Genomic DNA, 15,286 nt, shown 5'->3' with positions numbered 1-15,286 from the left:
AAACACAAAGAAGTGAAATTACTAAGTTGACTGTATTGTAGAAAAGCCACATGATGAATTTACATACAGATTCTGTCAATGAGTACTTTCTCTTCTTGGGTTGTGTGCAGATCAGTTTTGATAAATAAAGGTCAGTGCAGTAGATTCTCTTTCAACTTCTCAAACTGTGGCTCATTCTTGTAAATTAATTTAGTGTAATCTTCATTACGTGGCACTTCACTTTACTTCCCACTGTAAATTTGTTACCAATTGTAATTACCAATTTCTCAGAATTTGAAGAGTCTAACCTTTCCTTAGAATCTGTCTATTTCATGGACATCATTTGCTCTGAGAAGTCAGTGTCAGTCTTCATGATGTGATAATAAATATCATGAAAAAGTTTGAGAAATATTTAATTTGTTAATCCACATTCAATTTTGTAGAGTTGTTATGTGAACCCCAATACTGCCTTGAGACAAAAATTTATTCATCTCTTTATGGCATGAAAATGAATTGATCAGTTGTTTTAACTATAGAAGAGTCTGATTGCAGGCTTATTAACTTACAGGGGATGTTTGAGAGGAGAACCTGAAGGTAGCAAACTGTGAAGTGCAAGGCCTCAAATGGGCATGGGAAGAGACTAGCAGGATGACGTCACAAAGGGAATATAAACTTTCCCACAGTGTGGTATTTCTTTTTGTTTATTATTTTTTATATCTTTATTTGTTTATTGGATAGAGATAGCCAGAAATCTAGAGGGAGACAGAGAGAGACAGAGAGAAACCTGCAGCACTGCTTCACCACTTGCAAAGCTTTTCCCCTACAGTTGGGGCCCAGGAGCTTGTACCGGGTCCCTGCATATTGTAACATATGCACTCAACCAGATGCACCACTACCAAGCCCCTAATCGGCCATTGCTGTCCTTTCATTTTCTACATTCATTCCATTTGTAGATGCTTCAAAATATTTTTTATCAATTCAGTACTTTCAAACTATCATTTATAACTTCAAAAATTATCAGGCCTAATGTGACTTAACATCTGTTTTCACATTACTTCTCAAAAAATCAGTTACTGGGTTACTGACAGATTTTTCCTCTCTACTCTGCTTCCTTTTCCACTCCTATTTTCAAGTAGAGATTAGTCAGGATTGTGAAGATGGAAGTTCTGAGTGAATGATTTTTTTTTTTCAGAAAAATGACTAACAATTTAAACTGAATTACTTTCTATGATATCTGCTTAGTTCTAACATTGTGTCGTGGTATAAAGCTTTATTTCTCCAGATGTGCCCCTGGAACCAAGAGCAGTGACATCACCTGGGAGCTTATTAGATATGAAGAACCTCAGATCACCTTCAGAGTAACAGAATTGTAATTTTTCCCTTTAGTAATTTTTTAGATGAGTTGAGTGCTCATTAAAGGTTGAAAATTATTGGTAAAGGTTACTGGCATGAAAGCAAATTGTATAAAATCTAATCTTCATATTTCCTCTATCTAGGCATGTGAACCTGTACCAGTCTGCTCAGTTTTTTGTTGGGTATCAGTTTATTTATATTGATAAATGTTGTTTACAGGACCCAGTCACATCTGGTAAGCACATATAGTACTCAGCATAGGACTGATCAAGGATCCAGGTTGAACCCCTTGGTTCCCCACCTGTACCAAGGAGGGGGGTGACTTCACTAGAAGCTAAGCAGATGTGCAGGTGTCAGTCTGTCTTTCTCCCTCTCTGTCTCCAGTCCTTTCTCAATTTCTCTCTTTTCTATTCAAGAAAATGGAACAATAAATGGGTGCTAGGAGCAGTGGATTTGTAGTGCTAGCACCTTGCCCCAGCAATAACCCCAGAGGGAATAAAATATTTTTACTGAACTGTTGACACTAATATACAATTTCATATCTCCCCAGATATATGTCAGCACATCTCCTCTGCTGCCATAATGCTTTCACCAATTACCGTAGGATACTGAATCCTCAGTCCCCCTCTTTTAACTCCCCTTTTAGTATTCTCTGATCTGAACTAGATGGCAGTATTTCTACTGTTTCAGCCTATATATTTTTTCCTACTTTTGTTTCTTAAGTTCCACGTGTAAGATCATCTGGCGTTCTCTTTCCCTATCCTTCTTATTTTTTTTCTTTTCTTTTTGTCTCCAGGGTTATCACTGGGGCTCAGTGCCAGCACTATGAATCCATTGCTCCTAGAGGATATTTTTCCCATTTTGTTGCCCTTGTTGTGGTTGTTATTGTTATTGTTGTTTTAGCTGATGTTGTTAGGACAGAGAGAAATCAAGAGAGAAGAGGAAGACAGAGAGAGGAAGAGAAAGACACCTGTAGACCTGCTTCACCACTTGCAAAGAGACCCCCCTGCAGGTGGGAAGCTGGTTGTTAGAACCAAGATCCTTATGCTGGTCCTTGTGCTTTGCTCCATGTGCACTTAACACATTGCACTACTGCCCAGCCCCCTGTATTATTTCACACGGCATGATACCCTTCAGTCTGCAATCAAAGAAGGGCCACATTTTTTTTTTACATCTAAGTAGTATTCCATCGTGTATTTATATCACAACTTTCTTATGATTGGCAAGATTTGGAAATAACTCCAGTGCCAAATGACAGATATGGGGATGACTGTTCAAGCTGTATTACTGAGAGCTCTATCTTCTCAGTCAGGATTACTCAGAAGCTAAGTGATGCAGTCAGAGAACTTCCACCAGAATCCTCAGAAACCCCAGTTTTATTAAATTTTATATACTAGGCTTTCAAGAAAAAAGTTTTGCTTGAGAAATGGTTTTGAAGTCAGTTGTCCTCAGATAGCTTGAAACTCACTTCCATGTCTGAATTTTCTATACCTGTTATAACACAAGTAGATATAATGTTACTTAAAAGAAAAATATACCAGTGATGGTGGAAAGAAGACTCTATAGAGCTTCTCAATTTTTCTCTGTCCTACATAATACAAATGAAAGGATGAAAAAAAGAAAACTTTCTGCCATTTGGATGGATTTGTTGTGGAGGTGCTAAGCTCCAGTGGGAATCCTCTTGGCAGTAAAACAAACAAAGAATCCGGGGAGCTTGACTTTCATTATCTCAGAGGCTGTACACAACTGGGCATATTTGGGTGTCTTAAATATTTGAAACCTTTGATGAATCATCAATTCAAAATAAGTGTCACTGGTCAATAGATAGCTGAAGACCAGAGTGTACCCAAATAACCAATATTGATAAGATGATTAAGTAAAAGATAGTATCCTGAAGACTCGTAAACAACTTTACTGAGTGTCAAAAGGGGTGAAATCAAGACACCATATGGTGAAGACTGAGAAAAACAGTGGAAAAACTTAGTATCTGGAAACTTGTATTTCTCTTTGATATTCAGGAAATAGCTCAGAGACAACTACTATGTTAAATTTAGCATCTAATGTGACTACATAAGTGGTATATTTTCCTTTTCTTATTAGTGATTTAATATTGATTTGCAAAATTATTGAATAATTTTGTTTACCCCTCACAGTTTGAACAATCACCCTCATATCTGTCATTTGGTACTTGAGTTATTTTCAAGGTCACAGATGTGGGCTGACTATTATTTTTATGACTGTCTAAATATTTTTAATTTTCTATATAAAAAGGAAACACTGACAAAAACCATAGGATAAGAGGGGTTTAACTCCACACAATTCCCACCACCAAAACTCTGTTTCCCATCCCCTCCCCTGATAGCTTTCCTATTCTTAGCCCTCTGGGAGTATGGACCCAGGATCATTATGGGGTACAGAAGGTGGAAGATTTGACTTCTGAAATTGCTTCCCTGCTGAACATGAGGGTTGACAGATTGATCCATACTTCCAGCCTGTCTCTCTCTTTCCCTAGTGAGGCAGGGCTCAGGGGAAGCAGAGATCCAGGGAATATTGGTGGGGTCATCTGCCCAGGGAAGTCTGGTTGGCATCATGCTAGCATCTGGAACCTGGTGGCTGAAAAAAAGAGTTAACATATAAAGCCAAACTAACTGTTGACTAATCATGAACTAAAGGCTGGAATATTGAAGATGAAGATTTGGGAGTCTCCATTTTGTAGATAGTTAGTAGGCCTATTTTAGTTATATTCCAAAAGGCCCGTTACTATACTAGTTTTTTTTTTTTTTCCTGAGCCTGGCATTTGATATGCAGGTAGACACAAGTTATTGTCTGGTATGATGATGTCATGGCTGGAAAAAGGGCTAGAAAGCTGGATCAGGGAAGAGAGTAGCTCCCAAATATGGGAAAGGTGTATAAATATGGTTGACTGTAAACCTCATTGATTTGATCTGGGGCCCATATTCAGCTTAGGAGTCTATGTGACCTCTGTATCTCTGTAGATCTGAGCTCACATCCTGTGGTTATAAGTAGGAACATTCCAAGCTGCCCTAATTTCAGGACCCATCTTCCTCAGGTGGAATATAGTATATATTGTCCAGCCTTCTTTCAGAGGATGGAACATTCTCTACCTTTGATGATCCACATTGAGGACAAGGTCCTATGGGGATCCACATAGAAGTCTGTTGTGTTGTTCCTGATGGAGATGGCCAGACTGTCTATATTTTTTCCTGATTTTTTTTTCTATTGTCCTGCCTTCTCTTCCTTTTTAAGTCACACATATACCGATTACTACTTCTGAATGTCCCTTTTTCCTCTTCTTTCTCCAGGTCCTGATGGAATTAGAGTTCAGAACTAACCATCTTGTCATTTTCCCCTAACATTTCCTCCTCTGGAAATGGATCAAAGTTCTTTGTGGGTTTCAGAAGATGGGAGTTCTGGATCCTGTAATCCCTTCTCTGCTGGATATGGGCATTGATGCTGTCCAACCCATATCCCCAACCTGTTTCTATCTTTCCCTACTGGGTTAGGCCTCTGGAGAGGTGAGGTTCCAGGACACACTGGTGAGGTTATCTGCCCAGGGAGGTCAGTATGATCATCGTAATATCTTCAACTTGGCGGCTGAAAGGGGTAAGATATAAAGCAGGACAAAGTGTTTAATAAACAGGAACCAAAAAGTAGGAATAAGCAGATGAGATTATGGGTCCTGAGTGGAAAGAAGGGAAAGAAGGTAGAAAGTCTATTTTAGGTAAGTTCCTAGAAGAACATGACTTTGGCAATTTTTGCCCAAGCTTGATCACTAACATGTATGACTAAGCTTATAGTCTGGAAAGATGGTGTCAAGTTGGTGTCAGGATGAGAATAGAACTAGAAAGCTGGATTAGGGCAGACAGTAGCTCCCAAACTTGAAGAAAGTACATAAATACAGTTAACTGTTTACCCCATCAATCTGATTTAGGGCCCATGTCTACTCATATTTAGCAGGAATCTGTGTAGCCTCTGAGTCCTTGTCAGCCTGAGCTCATAGTCCATGGTCACAGCTGGGAACAGTCTAGGCTGCAGTCATTTCAGGACCAATCTTCCTTCAGTGGCAGAGTAGGATGATCCAGCCTCCCTTCGGAAAGTGGGGCAGTCCCTACCATTGCTGCTCTACATTGAGGGCAAAGGCCTTGAGATGTCCACAAAAGGACTTATGATGACATTTATGCCTGTAAACCCAACTGATTCACAACTTATGAAGCTTCCCCTTGCAGGTGGGAAGCAGGGATTCGAATCTGGGTTCTTGTGCTCAGCCCTTATCAAGTGCATTTTCAGTTGGAATTTTCCTCCATGAAATCCCAGAGTAAAAAAAAAAAAATTAAAAATCCCTGTTCAGTATCATTAATCTTCAGGAAAAGGGAACACCTTGGCACCAGGCATATGTATGTGATTTCTTCTTTCCTAAAGTCAGGAGCAAATGTATTTCCAATATCCATCATGTAAAACCATTGTATAACTCTTAAATTTTCTATCCGATAGTTGTGTTGGTCTGTTACTTATTTATATGTTTATTGGCTTCATATAGCATATTTCCTAAAAAAAAAAAAAAAAAACCTCATGTGATTGAAGGATTTGCTTCAGAAGTTTACAAAATATATTCTTGCTTATTCACCTATGGGATTTGTGAGGAGTCATTTTAAATTCTCCTTCATGTACTAGTGTTATTATAAACACACACACACACATCTTTAAATCTTCCCAATAGCACATACATCTATTCCCCTTTCAAAATATGGTGACCAAGAATAAAGAAAAAACACTGACAACTCACCAATGCACTTTACTTGGAAAAGCAATCCCATTGTAGCTCATGAAATTCAATTTCCCTGGTCAGAAGCAAAGCATATAATCATCCCTTGATAATAGTTTTGGATGATGGAAGTGCACATTAGATGAAACTGGCCTTTAAGATTATCATCAAATTCTTTGAAGCTTTGTCTTTGTTGTTGTTTTTGTTTATCTCAAGTAGATTTATGAGGAATTTTTTTCTTCTCAATTTTCATTTGGACCAACAAACATCAGAGGTTGTGACTTAATGAATCAATGAGAGATGAGTAAATGAATAAAGTAAAATATTGATCACCCAAAATTGGCACAGAATTCATTCCTAGAGACAAATTCATAAAGATATTGATTAAATACAAAGCAATGTTTAGAGGCCAAGCAGTGGCATAACTGATAAAGCACACCTGATACCATGACTGAGGATCAGGCTCAAGCCCCTGGTCCCCACCTGCAAAAGAAAGGCTTCACAAATGATGAAATGGAACAGATGTTTCTCTCTCCCTACTGCTCTCTCTTTCTCTCCTTTCTCCACTTTCTCTCTCAAATTTGATCTGGCTCTATAAAATAAATGAATACTAAAAGCATCAAAGCAATGCCTTTAAAATGCTGCTGCCTTTGTCCATTAAAATTACTGGAAATTAACAGCAGATAAAGGAAGAAAGTCCAAAAGTAAATATAGATATTTATTAGATATTATTAGTAAATATAGATATTTATTTAGTAACAATAAATAGCATGTTAAAAGATTAGCAGGACTAATCATGGACACTGTATAGAAAGTGGAATTCTAGTAAAGATGATTGAATAAATGAAAAAATCTTGGGAAATAGTTTTATGAAAATATCCACTGATATGAAAAGTAAACACCATCTTCTTAATAAATATACATCAAAAGCCAATGTATTCTTTAATTCTACCTTGAAAAATATTATGGATTCTCTGAACACATTTTTCGGTACCTTGAAGTGTTGGGCATTACACCAGCTCCCCTGCATTGCTTGATGCTGTGGTCTATTTACATAGTCATTGTTTTGCCTGATATCCGCCCTGCCTGCAGGGTATTGGTTAATCCCACTGGTTAGAACCTTAGCAACAACTGCTATGGAAGCTTTCTAACTTCAGGCTCTTTTCTCCACCCCCTCTCCTAGCCATTTCCTTTTCCCACTTGGCACTTCCAGTTAAAGATATATATAGGTGTTGTCTCTGATCAATAAAGGCATTGCATTGCGTTCCCGCTCCTCCATGAGTTCCTGGTTTCTCTCCCATGTCACTGAGTAAGCAGCAGCCCAGGTTGGCTCCAGTCGAGTTCTCTCCAACCCAGAGAGCATGTGCCCAGGAAGAAACACCCTCATGCTAGCCTGGCATTGAAGTACTAAAAATTAAGGATAATTCATCAAAGAGAAGATTGTGATAAATTTTGATTGTAGGCCATGATGAGCCAAATGTAAATAGTGAAAACTTAAGAGAAGTATACATCCAGTAGGAAATATAGATGATTTGTTATACAAGTTTACTGAGACAGTCTATTCAAGTGAAAACTATTGTCTTATCCCACATTTCCTGACATTTATGGAATTTCAGTGGCATAGCTATAGTTTTCCTCATCAAGAAACAAAATTAACGCAAAATCAATAGAGAAGATAAAAATGAAAACAAATCTTTATCAGAAAAGGACAAAGCAAATTAAAGAAATTTATTCTTGACCTGGTTATACACATAATGGTTATTCAAGTGACTTTCATACTTGCAGCTCTAAATCCCCAGCACCACTATAAGCAGAATGAGTAGTGCTCTGGTATTTCTGTATCTTTCTCACTAAAATAAAATAAAATAAATAAATAATGTTAAAAATAAATATATTCTTTATAATTTAAGATAATTTAATGGAAAATACTTGAAAGCATGATATCAAATGAGTAAATTGGAAGGTATATGTACTTCAGTATGTCTCTCTCCTTCTCGATCTCCTTCTTCCCTCTCAGTTGCTGACTGTCTTTATTCAATAAATAAAGATAATTTGAAAAAGAAAAAGTTAGAAAAGTAACCATAAGAATTAGAGACAAATGCATTTGTAGCTCATTAATGCATATAAAAATTAAAGGAGGGAGTCGGGCGGTAGCACAGTGGGTTAAGCGCAGGTGGCGCAAAACGCAAGGACCGGCGTAAGGATCTGGGTTCCAGCCCCCGGCTCCCCACCTACAGGGGAGTCTCTTCAGAGGCGGTGAAGCAGGTCTGCAGGTGTCTATTTTTCTCTCCCCCCTCTGTCTTCCCCTCCTCTCTCCATTTCTCTCTGTCCTATCCAATAACAACCACATCAATAAGAACAACAATAATAACTACAACAACAATAAAAAAAGACAAGGGCAACAAAAGGGAAAATAAATAAATAAAATTTTAAAAAATCTTAAAAAAAAACTGCATCAAAAAAAAATTAAAGGAGATATAAATTACCATAAGTTATCTTTCTGAAAATAGAATGCTATAACACAGAACAAGTATTTAGTGGAAGGATATTTTCTGAAATTATAATCTGAATCTAAATGTTAAAAAGACCTATTGTAATTCACGAATTACTGATGTGGCATGTGTCTTGAAGAAATTAACTGTTAATGCTTTCTAGAAAAGGCAAAGTTACCTTACAATGCACAAGAACCCCAGTTCAAGCCCCTACAAGTCCTCACCTACAGTGGGAAAGCTTCATAAGTGGTGAAGTGGGGCTACCGGTGTCTGTTTCTCTTCCTCTCTGCCTCCCTGCTCCCTCTCAGTTTCTGACTATCTCTATAAATAAATAAATAAGAAAATATAATAATTTAAAGCATTTAAAACAGAGAGAAAGGTAAAGAGAGATACAGAAAGAAGGAAAGACACTTGCAGCATTATTCCACCACCTGTGAAAATTCTCATCTACTGGTGGGGTCTGAGCATTTGAACTCCGGTTCTTGTTCATGGAAATGAGTACACTCTACTGGATAAGGTACTGCCTTGTCCTTTGATTAGAAATGTTTAAACAGGATGTTGAAGTGGAAGAATTGCTTCAGATTAAGATGAGACTGAAACAAGACAGTAATAGATTACATTCTATCTCAGATTTACTAATGTCTTTGTAACAAACTACAGAGTAAAGAGCTAGAATGTGTTGATCTGCTATTTTATAGTATAACATTTTAAAAGTATAAAATGATATAAAAAATTTGCTACTTTATAATATTTGCTGGGCATCCCTTGGCATTAGCATTCTACAAGGAGAAGATGACACTGGTGTTACAATATGGTCATTATTTTTAGTTGTAGAAGTGGCATCAGAGAAGGAGGAAAATTTCAGGGAGGTCAGTTAGGGACTTCTGATTCCAAGTTGAATGTTAGTAATATTAGTAACCATAGTGTAGGCTTCCTACTAGCTGAAGGATCCTCCTGATAGAAACACTCTCAATGCTTCTTTCTCAATAAGACAGAAATATTTCTCTGTAAAAACTCATCTGTGAAACAAAGCATTCAGACTGATTTTCTTCTTTGGAATTGAATTCTGAGAATTATACCCATGGTGCTAGTTCTACTCTTTGAAATTATGTAGAGCATATTATTTATTCATTCACCTGAAAGATTTGCATGGCAGGTAATGTCTTAAAAATGAGAGTACAAAAGTAAAGAGGGCATAGCCCCAGCTCTCAAGAAGCATAAAACCTAGTGAGAAAAAAAGGGACATAGTCAGGTTTTGTTGTAATAAGTGCAGAAGAGAAAAAAAAAAACTCATGAAATTTAGAGGGAATGGTAATTGATTGCCCTGTCATAATTAAAAATTTTTTTTTACTATTTATTTATTCCCTTTTGTTGCCCTTGTTGTTTTATTGTTGTAGTTATTATTGTTGTTGATGTCTTCGTTGCTGGATAGGACAGAAAGAAATGGAGAGAGGAGGGGAAGACAGAGAGGGGGAAAGAAAGACAGACACCTGCAGACCTGCTTCACCACCTGTGAAGTGACTTCCCTGCAGGTGGGGAGCCAGAGGCTCTAACTGTGATCCTTATGCCAGTCTTTGTGCTTTGAGCCACGTGCGCTTAACCCACTGCACTACTGCCCAACTCCCTGCATCTTGAGAATATTTCTGGTGCCTTTATGGAATAATCCATACTACATTTGATGAAAACAAGTTTTGTTAATTAATTGATTAGTTTTAATTAATTAAATTTATTTTCTATTACCACCAGGGTTTTATTTCTGGGGCTCAGTTTTGGTTCTACAGATCCACAACTCCCAGTGGTCATTTTACTTTTTTTGTTTTCTTTTACACTTGATAGTGCAGAGAAGAATTAAGAAGGGAGGCTAGGGGCAGGGATAGATAGCATAATTGTTATGCAAAGAGACTCTCATGCCTGAGGTTCTAAAGTCCCAGGTTAAATCCCCTGCCTCACCATAAGCCATAACTGCGAAGTGTTCTGCTAAGAAAAAAAAAGGAGGGGCTAGAAAAGGAGGGAGCGAAAGAAATACTAGCACACCTGCTTCACTGCTCCTGAAGCACCACTCCTCAATCCCTTGCAGGTAAGAAGCAGGGGTTTGAACCAGGTCCCTGTTCTTGGTAATGTGTGCATTTAACCATGTACACCACTGCCTGGCCTTGGCAGTCACGTTTTAAGTTTTAATGTGGTCTCCCTCTTGTTTTTCTTTTTCCTGAATAATGCAGTTCTCTAGGTTGCTCTCATAATTTTTGAATTCTTTATTCCTCTTTCTTCCTTTTCTGGAGATTTTGTTATCCATTTATTTTTTTTTTCCTTCTTCAAATGTGGCCTTTTGGAGTTAGCATTACCTGTGTTTGATCTGGCCAAGTCTATAGAAATATCATCCTGTTCTGTTTTATAATATAAAATCTAGATAGAAATTATCATTTAAACTTTTATGTGCAGATATATGCACACTAATCCACACATCTTCCCGCCGTCAAAGTATAGTGTATGATAGGAAGAGGCTAATGATTAATCCAAATAATTCCTTAGCACCGGAATTTGGGGCATCTTAATGTTTTTCAACACAAATTTGGTCAAGGAACTTTTTTAAAATACATTTGAGTAACATTACACATTCGATTGGTAATTTTGTATGAGACCAGGACTTAATAGAATATTAGGCTGTTGGGATCAATAATATATTGTAATATATGGTTGAGCCCATATATTACAATGTACAAAGACCCAAACTGAAGTCTCTGGTCCCGCCTACAGGGAGAAAGCTTCACGACTGGTCAAGCAGGGCTACAGGTGTCTCTCCATCTTTTCCCCTCTTTATCTCCCCCTGCTTTCTCAATTTCCCTCTGTCTCTATCCAATAATAAATAAATGAATTCAAATAAAATAATATATTGGGCTGTCAGAAAAGATATGAGGTGTTTTTCTGTGTTTTTATTTAATTAATTAATTTTTTGTTTTTAGTTATAAAGTAGAAACACTGACAAGACCATAGGATAAAAGGGATACAATTCCACACAATTCCCACCACCAGAACTCCATATCCCATTTCCTTCCCTGTTAGCCTTCCTATTCTTTAACCCTCTGGGAGTATGGACCCAGGGTCATTATAGGGTGCAGAAGGTTGAAGGTCTGGCTTCTCTAACTGCTTCCACGCTGAACATCAGCATTGACAGGTTGATCCATACTCCCAGCCTGTCCCTCTCTTTCCTAGTGGGGGAGGGATCTGGGGAGGTGGGTTCCAGGACACATTGGTGGGGTTGTCTGTCCTGGGGAGTCTGGTTGGCATCATGGTTGCATCTGGAACCTGTTGGCTGAAAAAGAGTTAAGATAGAAAACAGAGCAAATTTTTGACTAATCATGAACCTAAAGGTAAGAATATTGCGGTTGGTGACTAGGGGGTCTTCATTTTGGAAAAATCTCATAGGTCTATTTTAGTATATTCCAAGGAGCCCATGACTGAACTAGTGTGTACCTGCGTCGGACATCTAATATGCAGGCACACACATCTAATGTGACCTAAGGTATTGTCTGGGGAGGATGGTGTATAGTTGGAAAAAGAACAAGAAAACTGGATCAGCGAAGAGCATCATGGATGGTACAAAGGGACCTCCTGCAGATTGTGTAGCTGTGCTGTGATATCTTTCCTCTCTCTGTCTCTTTCCCCCCTCACTATCCCTTGGGGGGCTTTGGGAAGAGTGAAGAGGGTATTGGTGCCCTGGTGCATGATGGTGGAAAACAAACTAAATTGGGAGTGATGGTGTTCCACAGAAATCTGTCACGAGAAGAATAGAAGTTGTGTCAAAGTAAAAAAACAAAAATGTGCTATACACCACTAGCCTACTCCCAATGAAATTATTAAAAAATGAAAAATTATGAGAAAGAAAATGAGCCTAGAAGGCAAATTCGTAATACTGAGCTTGTGTGAGGTTCTAAGTTTCTTCCCTAAGAAAACGATTTTTAAAAAATATTTTACTTTGGGAGTCGGGCTGTAGCGCAGCGGGTTAAGCGCAGGTGGCGCAAAGCACAAGGAGCGGAATAAGGATCCAGGTTGAGCACCGGCTCCCCACCTGCAGGGGAGTCGCTTCACAGGCGGTGAAGTAGGTCTGCAGGTGTCTATCTTTCTCCCCTCCTCTCTCCATTTCTCTCTGTCCTATCCAACAATGACAACAACAATAATAACTACAACAATAAAACAACAAGGGCAACAAAAGGGAATAAATAAATAAAATAAATATTTAAAAAATTTTACTTTAAAAATTAATATTATTTATTTGTTTGTTTATTTTATTTGATAGAATAGAGAGAAACTGAGGGGATGGGGAGATAAAGAGGGAGAGAGACAGAGAAAGAGAGACAACTGCAGGACTGCTTTGCCACTTATGAAGCTTTCCCCCTGCCGGTGGGGAGAAGGAGCTTGAACCTGGGTTCTTCTATAAGGCAATACCTATACTTAACCAGGTGCATCATCACCTGCCCTCCCCAAGAAAACAATTTTAAGTATGCCATACTAATCAATACTAATTTATTATATGCTACATGAAGGATATTGCATTAACTTTTGTGAGTATTAATGAACTTATCGGGTTCCAACAGCAAGCATATGAGACGGATGCTATTATCTTCATTTCGCTTGTGATGAAATTGCAGTTGATTGTTGTAAGATAGTGTGCAAAAGCAACTTAAAGAGATCTAGTGTCAGCATCAAGACACTAGACTCCAGTGTTGACTTTATCATATATCGTGTGTGTGTGTGTGTGTGTGTGTGTGTGTGTGTGTGCGTGTGCGTACCTGTGTACAAGATGAAGGAAATTCTACTTCTCATTCCTTAAATGAAGGAAGTTAAACAATGTTTTTCTCATTTTTATGGTCGCTATATGGTTTCCATAATCTTCTCCATAGGACTGTCTTTATTATATCAAATAGTCAAATCTGAGAAAACAAACAAAATCAGCCTTTTTTCTACTCTTTAGCTGCCAGTGTCTGTATCATTAGCAATGAAATACTGATCCACAACTCTCTCCCCTATTCTCTTGTTTTAAAAACAATGTCTTTTCTCTTAAATGCTTTTTTTTTATATTTTTAAGAATGAGTAAGGTGCTTTAAAAAGTATAAGAAAGAACAGCATAATATAAAAAAAAGAATCAATGAGGATAGGAATCTTCACATGTTTGATTTAATTATATCTGTCACTGAAAACAAAGTTATGTTTTATTGCCTTAATGGAATGTTCATTGGCAGACTGCAATAGTAATCTGGTTTCTGGCCCCTAGTTCATTTGTGCCAACCCAAGGGGACAGGTGACCATTCCTCACCATTAATAATAGTGTTGTGTAGAGACAAACTAACCAAAGTTAGTTTACATTAGTAAATTATAAAAACCACATAACATTTCTCCTAGCTGTTTGCAGACATACCTGGGGGAGAGATTCTATCAGGAAAGTAGATTTTCCTAGTTCCTTTATTAAATTTAATTTTAATTTTTATTTAATTTATTTATAAAATAAAAATGGAAAATGTCGACAAAACCATAGAATAAGAGGGATACAATTCCACACATTTCTCACCGCCAAAGTTCTATATCCCATCCCCTCTACTGGATATTTGACTATTCTTTGTCTTTCTGGGAGCATGGACCCAGGATCTTTATGCGGTGCAGAAAGTGAAAGGTCTGGCTTCTGTAATTGCTTCTCCACTGGACATGGGCACTGGCAGGTCGATCCATACACCCAGCCTGTTTCTATCTTTCCTGGGTGGGGCAGGGATCTGGAGAGGTGGGGTTCCAGGACACACTGGTGAAGTTGTCTGCTGGGGGGAGTCAGGTTGGCATCATGGTAGCATCTGCAACACATTGTCTGAAAAAGCATTAAGATATAAAGAGGAACAAAATGTTTAATCATCAGGAACCTAAAGGCAATAATATAGCAGATGAGACTTGTGATTTCCGTTTTGGAAAAAAATGCAGTGGGTCTATTTTAGTTCTATTCCAAGGAGCCCATGACTTTACTAATTTTTGCCTGAGACTGACAGCTAACATGCAGGTGGGCCAAAGGTATTATTTGGGGAGATAGTTTCAGGGTTGGATATAGAACTAGAAAGCTAGATCAGGGAAGACAGAAGACCCCAAATCTGGGAAAAGTATACAAATATTGTTAACTGTAAACCCCATCGATTTGTTCTGGGGCCTATATTTAAAGCAGGAACCTGTGTAACCTCTGCATCCCTGTAGGTCTGAGTTAAAGCTAGGAACGTTCTAGGTTGTACCCATTGCCAGACTCATCTTCCTTGAGTGGTAGAGGATGTTGGCCCAACCTCCTCTTCAGAGAATGGGGCAGTCCTACCATTATTGATCCACATTGAGGGCAAGGTCCTATGGGGGCCCAAGTAGGGGTCCATTATGTTTTTCTGATGGAAGTGACCAGTGACAATGGAGAGAAGGATCTATTAGAGGTCTAGGCCCATCATGTCTGTATCGGAATCCCAGGATTCCCTGACGAGGCCCCAGGAGATAAGGTGGCCTGGTAGTAAGCCAAAGAGCCATCATTAAAGTATGTCAGTCTCTTGCCTTTATCCAGCTTTTGTAGTTCTTACTTTGTCTGATAATGTTAGCCTTGGAGTGACTGAGGGAAGGAAATAGGAGGTAGGTGAGGAGAGTATCTAGGTCTTAGTTGAAACTCTGATTA

This window comes from Erinaceus europaeus, chromosome 18 (genome assembly GCF_950295315.1).
Source record: "Erinaceus europaeus chromosome 18, mEriEur2.1, whole genome shotgun sequence".
Classification (NCBI taxonomy): Eukaryota; Metazoa; Chordata; class Mammalia; order Eulipotyphla; family Erinaceidae; genus Erinaceus; species Erinaceus europaeus.
Note: the sequence above shows the minus strand (reverse complement) of the source record.